At 41.0% G+C, this 14,116-nt stretch overlaps 1 long non-coding RNA gene across 1 annotated transcript; it reads left to right on the top strand.

The window, feature by feature from the left end:
* Positions 1–477: 477 nt before the first annotated feature.
* Positions 478–1,040, top strand: LOC141630228 (uncharacterized). Its single transcript, XR_012537461.1, has 2 exons — positions 478–684; positions 821–1,040. It is a non-coding gene; the product is annotated as an uncharacterized LOC141630228 (long non-coding RNA).
* Positions 1,041–14,116: the final 13,076 nt, after the last annotated feature.

Raw genomic sequence — 14,116 nt, 5'->3', positions numbered from 1 at the left:
ATAAGCATTAGAGCAATATTTATACACCAATACCTGCTAACAATAAGCATTACAATAAATTAAACATCTTACTCAAATTAAGCATCGAGCTTCTTCCGTCTTCATACACGAAATGTGGTATTCAAATCAAATCATTTCCCCAAATTGAAACAACCCCGAAATCAGTCAGAAAATCAGATGCATGAAGAGCGGCGATGTCATTGGATGCGGCGATTTAATAGCGATGACTTGTGTACGAAATCACTTTCCCCACTTGAGTCAACCCCAAAATCACTTAATTTCCCCAGATGAGTACGAAATCCGCAAAAATGGAGATTTACTAGCAAGGATTTGTGCGAATAGAAGGCGGTTAACGCGGCGGCGTCGTGTGGCTTAGGGGTGATGCAGGTGGATGATGGAGTGGAGAGAGAAATTGTGGAGTGCAATTGAGGTTGGTGGTTATGGTCGTGTACTGGTGCTTGACGCTAGCGGTAAGTCTAGTGAGTTGAGGCCGTAAGCCATTGGGGTGGTGGTGGTGGTGGAGTTTGGTACCTCGGTGTCGGTGGTAATGGTGTTTATGGTTGGGGTTAATGGTAATTAAAGAACTAAATTTTAATGATGGAAGAGTTGATGGTAATGAGATATTATCAAATGATATGACTTGATTAGCAGGTAGTAGGTTACCGAATCTATTATGAGAATAAGGTATTAATAGTTGAGTTTATTCTGAAATAAAACAAAGTTCGGATTAGTTTGAGAAGGTCACTAATAGTATAGAGTATTTATGTTAAATAATCCTTTATAATATGATTTTCTAATAATTTTGTTTGTTTTTTATTAGGAGATGGGAAGATTATCGAAGAGGGCTAGGGAACAACGAGAATAGACATTATTTGGAAAGCATATAACAAATTAATGGAAATTTCCCATGGTACCCCTTAATTTTGTCAGATTTTCCATGGTACCCCTACTTTTAAGACTCTGTCTATGGTATCTCGAGGTTCTATTTTTGTGCCCATGGTACCTCTAATGTAACGGTCGTTAAATGGAGGTTAATTTTTGATGATGTGGCGATAAATTAGTAACTAAAAGTTACGGAAATTTCCCGTGATACCTCTTAAATTTGTCAGATTTCCTATGATACCCTTGCTTTTCATTTTTATTTCATATTTATTATTAATTTTTATTACTAATTCATTGCTACATCATTAAAATTTAACAGTCATTATCTTAGGAGGTACCATTTGCACAAAAATGAAACATTAAGGGTATTATAGACAGATTCTTAAAAGTAGGAATACCATGTAAAATCTGATAAAATTAAGAGGCACCATGAGAAATTTCCGATAAGTTAATAATGCCCCACTATTGTGAACGATCCTAATGTAATAGGATCCTAATGTAATAGGATCAAGTTTCTAAAAAAGTGATGACAAAATTTTTACAACCATCTTTTTTACTTAGCGACTGAAATCAATTGGACGCAATACTTGGTCGCATAATTGGAATCCTAATATTGTAAAGGATACGTTTATGGTAAATTATGGAGATTAAAGAGAGATTTGTGCACAACTAAGCTAACTAAGGTACAGAGAGTTAGCGGTACAAACAATCGAAAACTTAAAAAATCTAGCATAAAGATAGATTGAATTATAGCACTTTGAATATGATGAATTATAGCACTGTTTTTAACGTCCCTAATGTTTACCTTAAGATAAGATAAGATTGAATGTAAACTCCTATCAGGGCAATCACGACATATACTTTGGGCTTTAATTGCTTACTCCAGACTATCTTAAAAAACGCGAGTAGTCTCCGGCCATTATACACCTGTGTTTTTTTTTTTTGCTAATTTCGGCTTAAAGCAAGTTAAACTTTCATTTTTACCCTTTCTAATAAATCAACTTATTAAAATGAAAAAGTCGAAATCAGGCTGAATTTTAAAGAAATATCTCGGTGGTAATGATATTAAGTACCACCGGATGACGCTATCTCATTTTTCATACACGTGTAAATTGATACTCCATAAATTTGATATGTATGGGCGTATGGCAGATGCATCATGTTAATCCGTACATACTATCCGAGTGTAGTAGTTTATATTTGAGTAAGAGACATAATGCAATTATCATTAAGCGATATAATGCTAGGGAATTATTCGTCAATCTAAATATACAAAGTGATAATTTAGTTTATATTTTAATTTTTTTTTATTTATACTATGGAGTTTGGAGTTAAATATAAAAGCTTTAACTATACTACAAATTAAAGTAAAATGTAGCTATCCACCTTGATTTTCTTTGATATATCACACAATTTTTTTGTAGTTTTTCTTTGCCTTTATGATTTTTCTCTTGAAAAAGCAATTAGTAGACTTGCTAATGTATGATATTTTTCATTTTATGCAAGCTAATATCATTAGATATTCAACGAAAATTGGCATATATACTTGAACCATATATTGTTTTCCCTTTGTTGATCTTATATATACATATATCAACGATCATAATAGATTTCTCTTTATAAATATTAGCATTATTTCAGTTCGATATTGCGTTTATGGTGACATGGTGAAAGTACTGCTAATTGCTTATCATGATTATCATGTTCTTTGCGACTAATTTCAATATCCAAAAAAAAAATGTTACCTTTTTCATTCAGGAACAAGCTGAAGGTTTAGGGGCTTGGGAGAATTTTTTTATAAAGCTATCATCCTTTCAGAATTGGCTAACTAATTGCATACTTGTATACTAAGATACTATTTACACAAGAGCGTTAGACAAATTCAAAGTTCATTAACCTAGAATTTCATCTAAGACAATATCCTCCACTAAAATAGAAGTTTTATACTTTAAAAATAAGTCTAATATAATTCAAAATATATTATGAGATATTTTATATTCTATAAAGATTCTGACTTTTCAGAAAGACCTTTAAGAAATCAGAGTCTAATATTTGTGAAATACATTCGCATACCACAAATATTAAAGATAGAACACCAAAAAAAAAAAAAAATTAAAGATATACAACGTTAACATAGCTAACAAGTAATAATGCATATAGACAATTCTATCTAAAACTCTAAATAGACTTATAATAATCATATATTAGGACTAGCATATGCGTCGATCTAAAACGGAGGATCAAAACACAATATTGAATATCATATGACTGATATGAGTAAATTGCATATTTGCGTACGTTAATACTCAGTACGAGTATTGATTAAGCCATAAGCCATGTAACATACAAATAATAACAATTTGTCAAACCTTTTGATCATGCAGTGTTTCAATAATTTATTTGTTGATACATGAACTGGTCGCAAATAAGTTTATGAAGGAAAAGAAGCCAAACTAAATCGTGTTCTACGACTTATCAATCTTTCTTTAAAAATATTAATGGTTTAATACATTTGGTCTCTTTTGTGACGACCACAAATTGTGATGGCTCCACTCATAAAATATTACCTACCAAATAATGGTAACATTTTCTCTTTAAACTGGTCACATTTAGATCCGTCATAATTTGTGACGAAAAAGAGCCCATTACAAATGAGAATTTGCATTTTCCTTATCTACCTTAGTATAAAAGCCAAGTTTTTTCTTGACTTTTAATTGGCTGCTGAATTTAAGGGGAGAAAAAAACTTTTCTAAAGGTGGGTCCTAAATTTCTTACCCACGTTCTACATTCAATTTAATTTGAGAATTTGTGTAGTATTTGTTTGCTACTCCGTAGAATATAAAATGCATTATTTTATGTTCATTTTTTTCTAGACAACTATGCATTATTTTTGTTACAAAGTCTATATAATTGGATAAATAACTGGAAATATAAAACTTTGTCTTCTTTATTGATAAATTAACTCGAACATCACTATGTACGTTCATTTCATAGGATCAATCAACTAATTAACCTCTGTCAATGTGACGATACAATGTAAAACGATACAATGTAAGAACAATGACTTTTGCAATTGATATCATAACAAAATTAATATACAATGATCAAGTATCAAAGTTATTAATGGGTGTTAGCTCTACATTAATTAATTAATATAAAAATAACAAAAATATGAGAAAGATTAACACTTTTATTGGGTTTTCACTGATGATCATCAAACAACACCTTCCTCCATTTCTTTTTAAACCTTTTTTGCATTAAAGATTTAAAGGGTAAAAAATCCACCATAAACTTAAGTTAAAGAAAATGAGAAAAGGGAGTGAAAAATGAAAGACAAAAAGATTAAAAAGGTGTTTTAACAACTTGGATTGAATTTGGGGGCTAATTGATTTGGGAAAAATGAGTTATATTGTGCCACTCATGTTATTATAAGAATTCAGATTAGAGTTTTTGTTGTGGAAAATGTACAATTTTGTTTGTTGTCGGAGAGAAAAAAAGAGGGACAATTGAAGAGAGAAATAATGTAGTAAATTCTTTAGGTTTACGGAGGGAGTAGATGAGTTAATTTATGGGTCTAGGTTTATGATTTTATAAAAATTTTGGGATATTAAGCTATTGGATTATTTACTAAGATGGATTTATGAAGATGGATGGTTATTTTTCTGAACTCTTTTTTAATATATATGGGCCTTATATTTTTTAATGTTAGAAAATGTTATATGGAGTATATCTATTTTCACTTCCGTTTATATTTATTGTAAAGGATAAATAATATACTTCGTGTCTTGCATTATATCATATGAGTGCATCATTATTTGATGTGTTATTATTTATTTTTAATATTATATTTGAGTTATATTTATCTTATTTTAAATTATAGTTATGTGCAACTTTAATTTTATATTTATGCATTTCGTTAAATATTGGATAATTCAATCCCGTGCAATTTTTGCACGGGAATAAAACTAGTTACTATTGGTTGATAGGTTTGACAATGACCATGTTTGAAACTCTCATACACATTATTTAATGACAAAATTGAATAAGATAGTCTTTTAAGTTTGTTCAAGTTAATTTAAGTTAGATTAAACTAAAATTAGCTTAATTGATTTGGTTTTAACTGAAAATATTAGTTAACTAGTTTGGATGCCCGTGCGTTGCAACGGGGTAATTAACTTAGTTAAAAAAAAATTGGTTATAAGGTCTTAATATTTACATCTTATGTCTAATCATTTATTTAGATATGATCAAAAGTCAAAACATCTTATTTAAGAGACGCAAAAGATGTTAGGTTGATACCTAAGTTTCAAGGACGCTTTCTCAGGATACCATTAGGTATTCATGGCCGAAGAAGACATGCCTAAGTGCGCATTCATCACCATACACGGCACATACATGTATAAAATGATGCCGTTCGGTTTGAAAAACGCTGGTGCAACTTACACTAGGCTGGTGGACAAAGTGTTTCAAGATCAAAAAGGGCGAAACATCGAGGCTTACGTCGACGATGCTATTGTAAAAAGCAAGTCTGACAGCGAGCACTTGGCCGACTTGAGTGAAACATTTTGTTCACTTAGAAAATACAAGATGAAACTTAACCCAATGAAATGCAACTTCGGTGTCCGGGCAGGTAAGTTCCTCGGCGTGCTTATCAGCGCCAGGGGAATTGATGCCAATCCAGAGAAAGTCCAGGCAATACTGGACCTACCGGAGCCGAGGAATCGAAAAGAAGTTATGATGTTGACCGGGAGTATGGCGGCTCTCGCCCGTTTCATTTCCCGGTCAGCCGACAAGAGCACCCCATTCTTCAAAGTGTTGAAGGGGAATAAAGACTTCAGCTGGGGGGAGGAACAGAGCACAGCTTTCAGGCAACTGAAAGCTCATCTTCAAACTCTCCCAACCCTGTCCAGGGCGATGCTGGGGGAGACGCTATATCTATACATAGCAGTTACCTCGGCCACGGTCAGTGTGGTAATCATTAGAGAAGAAGACAAGCAGCAACACCCAATCTACTTTGTCAGCCATACACTGTTGCCCGCCGAAAGAAATTACCCACTGATTGAAAAAGCAGCCTTTGCTGTCGTCGTTGCCGCAAGGAAACTGAAACCTTACTTCGACGCGCATCCTGTGACGGTCTTAACCGACCAACCATTGGAGAAAACATTGGAAAAATTTGAACAATCCGGCAGGCTCATCAAATGGGCAATAGAGCTATCCGGCTTCAGCATTCAATACAGGCCGAGGCCCTCGATAAAGGGGCGGGCACTTGCGGACTTCCCGGCCGAGTGCACATACCAAGAAGAATCCCGGCCCGGCGTATGGGAAGTATATACCGACGGGTCCTCTACGGCAAACAACTCGGGGAGCGGCATCCTTATCATCAGCCCAAACGGGGACGAGTTTGAGTATGCCTTGAAATTTACCTTCTCGGCCTCAAACAACGAATCCGAATACGAGGCGGTGATAATCGGAGTCGAGCTAGCTAGAGCGCGAGGCGGAACACATTGTGTTGAAGACAGACTCACTATTGGTGACTAACCAAATCAGAGGAGAGTATGAGGCTCGAGACGATGGGATGGTAAGATACCTGGAAAGAGTAAAAGCTGACACTGCAAAATTGAAATCTTTCCAAATCCAATGCATCCCTAGGTCTGAGAACAACCGAGTCGACGCTCTCTCAAAACTGGCCAGTTCAACCATCAAGAATGTCACCGAACCGTCTTTGGTGGATATCGGGAATGCTAAAAGCATCACTGAGACCGTCGGCATGGTAGGCGACATAGAAGCCGAGACGACGTGGATGACTCCGATAATGAAATACAAACTAACAAAAGAGTTACCGAAGGACCGCAGTCTCTCTCAGAAGATAAAGAGGATCGCCGCAAGATACTTGGTGTTCGAAGGAGAACTATACAGAAGGTCTGTGATAAGACCACTTTTGAAATGTGTCGGCCCACCGCGGAACTCATTGACGAGAGATTCACGAAGGCATCTGTGGACATCACATGGGGGCAAGAACGCTAGCCCACAAAGCTCTCCGAGCCGGCTACTTCTGGCCTACCATGCTTGAAAATTCCAGAACTAAGACCAAGAAGTGTAAGAATTGTCAGATGCATGCTCCGGTGATACATGCACCTTCCCGAGACTTGCAGCCAGTACTTAGCCCCTTACCATTTGCACAGTGGGGGATGGATTTATTAGGGCCATTTCCGACGGCCTCCGGAGGAAGGAAGTACCTGATCGTCGCCGTTGATTACTTCACCAAATGGGTCGAAGTCGTCGCATGAGACTGCCAAAACCACGGCCGTAAGAAAGGTGATTTGGGAGAACGTCATAACTCGTTTTGGGTTACCCCAAGTCATGGTATTTGACCACGGCCGAGAGTTTTGGAGTGACACGGTGATGAACTGGCTAGAAGAACTCGGTATCAAGTTTGCATACTCCTCCGTCTGCCACCCTCAGAGCAACGGGCAGGCGGAGGTAGCTAATAAAACAATCCTAAACGGGCTGAAAAAGAAGGTTGAAGATCTAAAGGGAAGGTGGGTGATGAACTACCGGCGTCTGTGGTCCCTTAGAACCACGGAGAAAGAAGCAACGGGATACGGTCCATTCCACCTTGTCTATGGGTGCAAGCCGTCCTACCAATTGAAGCATCGGTGCCGACATTCAGAACGCAAACCTTTAACCCAGTCGAAAATGAGGAAGGCTTGAAAGCCTCCCTAGACCTGGTCGAAGAAAGTCGAGACACGGCACGGTTCAACTTAACCGTTTACCAAAACAGAATGAGAAGAGCCTACAACCGAAGGGTCCACAAAAGGGACTTAAGAGTAGGAGATCTAGTCCTAAGAAAGTCGGCCGCCACCAACAAAGGAAACATCCATGGCAAGATGACGGCCAACTGGGAAGGACCCTACAAAGTGGTTGAAGAAATGAGGCCGGGTACATACCGGCTGACAGACATGGAGGGTGTGCCTCTAATGAGCCACTGGAACACCGACAACGTTAGAAAATACTTCGTATAGCGGCGGAGGTGTCCGAGACCGTTGTGGGCATCCCAACGTATGATTATATCTAATGAAAAGTGTTCCAAGTTTTCCATCAAAATGAAGAATCCCCCTCCATAGTCCTACCAAAGTGGACGCCGCGGCCAAAGCGTGCGGTCACTCCCGAAGTACAAAAGCGTATAAGCACTTTGTTGAGACGCAAAAATGAGCGCCCCGCCAATCCGGGGTGGCAGAGGAAGCGATCAATATGTCTATAGATACGGAAAGCAGTCAAAACGTAAACTCGGTTGCCTCGGCCAAAGCCGGGAGTGACGAGGGAAACGCGACTTGCCCACAGCAGTTGTTACTCGCCACAACGACCAACATGCTTAGGAACGTATAAGTACGGTTGAGAAACGCAAATCGAACGCCTCGGCCAGGCCGAGAGTGAAAGAGGAAGCGATCAACACGTCTACAGATCTTTAATTGTCGCGCCAGTAACCCCGGTGCCTCGGCCGGGCCGAGAGTGACGGGGACACAACGACCGATACGCTAACATGTTCACAACGGCGGTTGGGAAGCTCAAATCTGACGCCTCGGCTAGGGCCGAGAGTGAAGGAGGAAGCGACCGACACGCCAACATGTTTAAAGACGTTTAAGTACAATTGAGATGTGTATCCTAACTGCCTCGGCCAGGCCGAAGGTAAAAACAAAAAGCACTCAATATGTTAAAAACGCAAGGAGACAACTCAGACGAAAATGAGATAAAGACCTCGGCCAAGCCAGAGGCAAAATAAACAAACTCTTATTAAAAATGTTCACAGTAATACAAGAAAAAGTCGACGGTAGTCCCCATAAGGATAGCCTAAACACTACCTACCAAAGTTCAACAAAAAAAAGGGGAAAGGTACAAAGAAAAGGTTACGGACATGAGAATTGAAAGCGCCAAAAAAAGATGGCGGGGAGGAAAGGCTCAATAGTTGGCCCCGAACAGTGAAAGCGTCGAAGGGCGGGTGAATCCGGTGACGACCGCCCGTCTCCCTATGCCTGTTTTTGCTCGCCATCGCGCAGCGATAGCGGCATCACCATCGATGGGCGACCCGAGCCGACTTGGCGGCTTGTTTGCCTTTGCCCTCTCGCTTCCTCCCCTGGCCGCCTTCACCTTTTCGGCGTGGGCCGCCTTCTTCGCGACCTCCTCGGCGGCTTTCTTCGCCCCGCCTCCTCCATGACCTTTTTCCTCAGTGACCGCCTTATCATCAAGCGGTGGTCAAATTTTTGCCACGGGAAGGAGCCGTCGGGAAAGAGCTCTCGATTACTTCCCTGGTAGCTTCTTCGGCCTGGTCCGGTATTGGGCGCACATGTTAGGGATGACGTCGTTTGGAGCGTCTCAATGTCCTCCTCCTTCGGGCGAGGATAGCCCTTGTGTTCTGTGTGCCTTCGGCGAGCCAAATACAGAGACTTCCATTCTTCCCTCTTACCAACAAAGAAAGTCGTAAGCGCTGAAGCTTGTCCCGCTCCTCCCGCAGCTTAGCGGCGTCAGCCTCCGTAGCCTCAACCTTGGCCCTCTCGGCTAGGACCGCCTTCTCAGCATCCTCCCTGAGCTTTCGCCTTCTCGGCCTCTTGCTTAGAAGCATCAAGCTCAAGCCTAAGCCGTTCAAGCACAGGGGCAGCTTCAGCCATGACCTTTTCTTGCTCCATAATGTGAGCACCGGCCACGTCAGCCCACTTCGCCAGCATCTTCCTAATCTGGGCGGGGGAAGGCTTCGGGGAGGAGGAGACGACGGCGGCATTCTTATCACCCGTCTGCACAGGCCGCTTCTCTAATCGCCATTCAGAGGGACCGGTAGACGGCGGCGGTTGATCTACAAAAAATTCGGACAAAGCATCCATGTCAACATTCATTGACATGCCAGAGAGCCTGTCATCAGGAACGCCTAATGAACCAGCTAAATCTGAGCCACAGGTTAGATCTGTACCAAGCTTGGCCTTCTTGGTTGGAGAACCCATTTCTTTGCCGGCCTCGGTAGCAGTAGCAGCGGCAGCAGCAGACGCTGTCTCTTTTCTCTTACGTAAAAGAGGAGATTCCTCTGCAACGGTGACCTCCTCTTCGACATCAACAACGACCACCACCTTCTCCTTTTGGACTGCAGGGATTGAAGGTTGAACTGAAGTTGATGCCGTCGCCGCCGTAGACGTTGCTCTTGGCTTTCGGCGCGGCACGTTACCGGCGATCTTCCTCTGAGCCGCCCCCGCATCCAAAACCTTCAACTGCTGATCCATGAGTTCGTTTGGGGCCGGTCTGCGATCACGTGCCGCGGCCTTAGGATGCAACTCAACAACTCTCCTATTCTTGTCAAGTCCCAACCTCTCGAGGACGTCAACAGATAGTTCCGGGTCAAAGCGGTCTGCAAAGGAAACGAAGCAAGAGTTAAGTAAAAGAAATAAATCAAAGTTCAAAAACAGAAACATTAAAAGCAGAGATGGGCCTCACACCGACCCCACTCACCCTGTTCGAGGGCCGGTATGAGGCCGACGTGCAGACGCAGCTCATCCGAAGAATGATCTCGCGTCGGGGCATCCATCCCTTCGGCGTCCCATCCTTCTCAGCCTCAAACAGCTTCATTGCCCGCCTTTCGTCCTCATTGAGATAGACCTTCAAGGCGTCCATCTTAAGCTTATTCCGGGAGACATATTTCTCACGCTCCCCCCGACTCTCACACCGCAAATTGACACGGTGCTGGAAGGACCGGGGCAGTGGATAATCCTCCGGAACCTCGACGTATACCTGTAGACACCTCGTTTCTGCACCTCCCGCAAACCACCCGGTGATGATTGGGCCGCATGTTTGATTCGCGGAACGATTTATGACAGTTCGTAAGATTATCGTCAAGTGTTTGCTCAAATATTAATGTCAACCTCTTAGTTGTCATCTACGTCCCGATACGGTCGTTTTGGCGGTAATTAGAGTACATTTGAGTCCGGGTCAAAAACCGTCTCCATTTTTCGATAGTTTTGTTAAATCCCGAGTCGGAATGTTCTGGAATGTTCCGGATATTTCTATTCCATATTTTACAAATTTTATCTTTTGGCAAATAATATCCCGCAATATTTACAAGATAATCGAATTATTTCCGTCCTACCATAACTCAAACGCGGAAATCTTTCTTCAGCCGGAGGAAACCTCTCGGGAACAGACGCAAGCAGTGCTGCGCCTCTTCCAAGGGACGCAGGGCTTGTGCGCCTCTTCCCAAGGCCCTTCTTTGCATGATTTACGTATCTTTTTTCATATCTTTCCGAGATTCACTTCCAAAGAGTCTCCGAAACCCTATTCCTTCACGTGATTAGTATAAATAGGAGCTTTCGTTCCTCATATTTCTCACGCGAGTGTCCGCCCTTCTCTTCTCCCTTTGCATTCTAGACTTCGTTCTTACTAATTGGCGCCTACGTGCTTGGACTTCCGACCACGTAAGCTCGGATCTTTCCGGGTACCAGCCTTTCCGTTGCATGACCGACCAATTTGACCAACTACACTCAATCAATCTAATTAATCAATTTGTTTCAATCGTTTTCCTCTCACGAGGGCACTCTTTCCTTGCATTCGCGTCGAGCATTCACTAGTCGATTCTTAGTTCATCTCGTTCCGTCAACATGTAAGTCTGAGGGTGTATAATCCTTATTTATTTATTGCATTTTAATTATCGTATCACCATTGTAAGATTTATGTCGAAAACACCGTTAAAATCGATTTCTAAAACCGTCTTTCAAACCTGTTTTTGCGGATTTCCAGTAGACAGACGTCGAGAAAAGACGCAGCAACTGCTGCGCCTCTTCGAAGGAGCGCAGTTCCTGCTGCGCCTCTTCGTGAAGCTGCCGCAGTTCCTGCTTCTTTTCTTCTTCTTCGTCCTCTGTAATTCGTCTTGGTTTATTTGTTTTTCACTTGTTTTCTTAAATTATTCGTTCATTATCATTTAATATTCACATGTATATTGTATCATATTAATCATCATCTTTAACATGTTTTAATCCGACTTAAATCCCAAATAATTCATATTTGCGGGTTTTCGTCACTAAATTCAAACCCGGATTTTAGAGATTCAATTTGTTCCTATTGAGTTTCTGGAATTCGTCATTGATATAGTTTTCATCTGTTCATTCACGTGTTCGTCATTAATTTGTCATTAATTCATCATGTTTAGTTTGTTCTATTCACCGATGTCACTAATTAATCATTCATTAACATCGCCCCTTTCATGTAATTAATCCGTTTGAATCCGCCTCATTCATGTTTACTGTTTTTATGACTAATTCATATGTTAAATAACCTATTAATCACTTTCATCCGAGTAATTATAGCAATCAATCCATTAAGTAACATTAACGAGTTGCGTTTCAAACACGACGAGAACTCACCCTTGGAAACGACGCAAAGAATCGCCGCGCTCTTCTTCCAGGGCGCAATCTCTCTGCGCTTTGTTCCAGGATGAATTGTCTCTCGAACTCTTTTTCGCCTTGACCTAGATTAATTAGGTTACGTATTAACTAACTATTAATCGTAATATCGCTAATTCTGTTCGTAATTTATTTGATTCTTTTTTTTTTTATTCTTTTATCAAATTATCCGTTTTAAAGGTATTTTCGACATAAATCGCCTAATCCAATGTAATTATTGTAATTTTCATTTTTGTAATTTATAATTATTGTATTTCTTTTATCATTTGTATGCTTTCACATGTAATTGAACATTAAATCCTACTTCGACCCAATTGTATGCTAACTACGTGTTTCACCGACTTAGTCAATTCTTCACATGCTAGGATTAATCTAATGGATGTTGCATTGCATGCATATAGCCGACAATATATCGAGTACGAATAATTTCCCTAATCATTAGTAGAGGCCGCTATCGAGGCGGGCGGGATTAGGTGTTCGATCAAAAGAGCTTCCTAATACGTACCCTCACCCCTTACTCCAGATCTCTGTGAACACCCGTGTTCATTGGCATCCACGAGAGTCATTCTAGACATAGAATGCTAAGGGTAACGATTGCTTAGTGTTCATGTCACTACTTTGTGTCTTGACATGACACGAGGTATTCGAACGGTTCCAATTTCCCATAAAAATTGGTGGCGACTCCATACAAAATGCAAACGCTTGTTCCCCGTTTCTCACCAAGCGCCCCCGTGGGCGGCCCGCTGTCCACAGTTTGGCGACTCCGCTGGGGACATTACACTTACGTGTAGCAAGGGTGAAACTTGAACAAGGTTAGGGAATAAGTTTGTACAAGACAATTGTCGGTTTTCATAACTCGGTCTTCCTAGACCGTTTATTCGGCCTTCCTAGGCCCAACCCAACCCATTCGACCAATCGTCCCGTCTAAACGGTCCTAATTCTTATTTGGGCCTAAGGATGGATAGCGATTGACGTCATCCATACCATGATGCTTACTCTTGTTTGTATCAAGGGCCTTCACTACTTGAGGAAATGGATTAGGAATCGGCCTTACTCTTGTTTGGCACGAGCCTCTCCACAGACTTCGGGTTTGATGGTTCGGTATGGCAACCTACCCTTTAAACCAAAACCCTTCTAAATGCACTCAGCATCCCGTTATAATGCTTGTATAAATGTGTAAACCTTACGTGATCACCATTTCTAAACAAAACCATGACGAATTTTCAAAAAATCAAAATCCTTATTTTCAAAGCAAAATTTCGAAAAAAATAGGGCCTTCAATTAGCGCAAAAAAAATCCGGTCAAGACTCTGTCCGTTTGTCAAGTCAAAATTCGGGCCACAAGCCCATTTCAAAACCTCACTTCGAGTCCACTCCTACAACTACACTACAGTTGGCTAGGACACACATTTTCAAAGACCTTGTCTTTCTTCAAAACTCACTCAACGCAAGTGGCACACACCCACTTCACGAGTCAAAGCTTTTCCTCTTTTAGCAAGTGTGCTAGAATGGTCGATCGTGTTTTGATTCATCGCCGATCTCTTATCCAGTTTCCAAGATGCCTGGGTCAAGTGATGAAACAAACCTTCAGCAAATTCAAGAAAGTAATGATCAAATCCTAGCCGCGATAACCCAAATGCAAATCACTCAAGAACAAACCTATGACCGCCTTGAACTTATCGAAGGCCGTATCTTTGACGTAGAGGGAAGGTTGCCTCCCCTTAAAGGTGAAGTACTACAATTTTCCGATGACGAATCTAAAGACGAGAATCCTGCCCTAGGGGCAACCGCAGCTGAGAAGAG

The sequence above is a fragment of the Silene latifolia genome, chromosome 2 (genome assembly GCF_048544455.1).
Source record: "Silene latifolia isolate original U9 population chromosome 2, ASM4854445v1, whole genome shotgun sequence".
NCBI lineage: Eukaryota > Viridiplantae > Streptophyta > Magnoliopsida > Caryophyllales > Caryophyllaceae > Silene > Silene latifolia.
This window is presented reverse-complemented; position numbering and strand designations above follow the sequence as displayed.